Source organism: Pseudophryne corroboree, unplaced genomic scaffold (genome assembly GCF_028390025.1).
Source record: "Pseudophryne corroboree isolate aPseCor3 unplaced genomic scaffold, aPseCor3.hap2 scaffold_1317, whole genome shotgun sequence".
Classification (NCBI taxonomy): domain Eukaryota; kingdom Metazoa; phylum Chordata; class Amphibia; order Anura; family Myobatrachidae; genus Pseudophryne; species Pseudophryne corroboree.
Genome location: NW_026967943.1, coordinates 113,857 through 116,006, shown reverse-complemented (window position 1 = coordinate 116,006; position 2,150 = coordinate 113,857). Strand labels below are relative to the sequence as shown.

Below are 2,150 nucleotides of genomic sequence, written 5' to 3'. Positions count from 1 at the left end.
TAACTTTTATCATTTTAATTTGTTTTAATAGTATATTGACAGCATTGTTTTCTTTAAAAAATCCACTTAATTTTCTTTACCCTATTACTGAAATGGTAATTGACAAAAACAAACTACATTGTCACCAGAAGAGCAATGCAAAATGTACAAGTGATATATTAAAATCATCTTCCATCTTGAATTTCAATGATGCATTGGGACAACAATTTTGTGAGAAACATCTTCACCCATAAAGAAAGATTTTCTTAATTCCTTATCTGTGTGCTGATTAGATATTACCTTGTTTTCACATTAAACAGACTTCCACATGAGAAAGCAGCAAGGATGCAGTAACGTTTATGTGTCCTGGTGTAAACCTGTATTTTTTCAGTAGACATTGAAATGAGGATGCATCTTGCTGCCTTTCCAATGTAGCAAGTTTAATTCAGTAATAGGTGAAAAAACATTCCTACAAAGGTGTTAATCAGAGACTTGGCTTTGTGGACACTTTTCAGAGAGCAAATTTGTTAGCATAAAAATAAAGTCAGAAAATGAAGAGCTGTTTAATCACTCAATTGGACTTTTCTGCCAGCATAGTTTTTTTTTCTCTGCAACCCACTGCTAAATTGTGCTTCCTAGCTGTTTTTTATAAAATCACTTAATCAAATCTAACTCTGATTACATCAGAGAAGGCCAGGTACCCTACACCATAAGAGGGGGTTTGAAATTTTGACTTGTCTACTTAAAGATCACCAAAATCTGATCACAAGGTCAATTACATCCCTGGGTGGGATTGAACCACCAACCTTTTGGTTAATAGCCAAACATGCTAACCGATTGCACCACAGAGACACCTCGTAAAAGTCCATTCTGACAAAGGCTAATAAGCATTCATCTAGAACGTTTCCTAGAAAAACTTTAAAAAGTCAATAATCTGGAGAGTTTTTGTAAGAAACACATTGCTACTTTCCCATGATGAGTGAGTGCTTCAGGATCTCTTGCACTTACATGAGCAGCAGAGTACTGCAACGGAAGCATGCTGGGCCCATAACCCAGATGTAGGCAGATTGAAACTATCTTCTGCTATATGCATTGTTTTTTGTTAATTAAAGTAATCCAAAACTGGGATTGATATTTTGGCTCTTTTATTTTTACTTAAAGTACAATAACTTTTACCATTTTAATTTGTTTTAATAGTAAATTGACAGTATTGTTTTCTTTCAAAAATCCACTTAATTTTCTTTACCCTATTATTAAAATGGTAATTGACAAAAACAAACTACATTGTCACCAGAAGAGCAGTACAAAATGTACAAGTGATATATTAAAATCATCATTCCAGCTTGAATTTCAATGATGCTTTGGTGCAACAATTTTGTGAGAAACATCTTCACCCATAAAGAAAGATTTTCTTAATTCCTTACCTGTGTGCTGATTAGATATCACCTTGTTTTCACATTAAACAGACTTCCCCATGAGGAAGCAGCAAGGATGCAGTGACGTTTATGTTTCCTGGTGTCAACCTGTATTATTTCAGTAGACATTGAAATGAGGATGCATCTTGCTGCCTTTCCAATGAAGCAAGTTTAATTCAGTAATAGGTGAAAAACCATTCCTACAAAGGTGTTAATCAGAGACTTTACTTTGTGGACACTTTTCAGAGAGCAAATTTGTTAGCATAAACATAAAATCAGAAAATGAAGAGCTGTTTAATCACTCAATTGGACTTTTCTGCCAGCATAGTTTTTTTTCTCTGCAACCCACTGCTAAATTGTGCTTCCTAGCTGTTTTTTTATAAAATCACTTAATCAAATCTAACTCTGATTACATCAGAGAAGGCCAGGTACCCTACACCATAAGAGGGAGTTTGACATTTTGACTTGTCTACTTAAAGGTTACCAAAATCTAATCACAAGGTCAATTACATCCATGGGTGGGATTGAACCACCAACCTTTTGGTTAATAGCCAAACATGCTAACCGATTGCACCACAGAGACACCTCGTAAAAGTATATACTGACAAAGGCTAATAAGCATTCATCTAGAACGTTTCCTAGAAAAACTTTAAAAAGTCAATAATCTGGAGAGTTTTTGTAAGAAACACATTGGTACTTTCCCATGATGAGTGAGTGCTTCAGGATCTCTTGCACTTACATGAGCAGCAGAGTACT

General features: G+C 34.8%; 1 non-coding gene across 1 annotated transcript; it reads right to left on the bottom strand.

Annotated features, from left to right (window-relative positions):
* Positions 1–757: 757 nt before the first annotated feature.
* TRNAN-AUU (transfer RNA asparagine (anticodon AUU)) lies at positions 758–831 on the bottom strand. Its single transcript has one exon. It is a non-coding gene; the product is annotated as a tRNA-Asn (tRNA).
* Between the last annotated feature and the right edge of the window lie 1,319 nt (positions 832–2,150).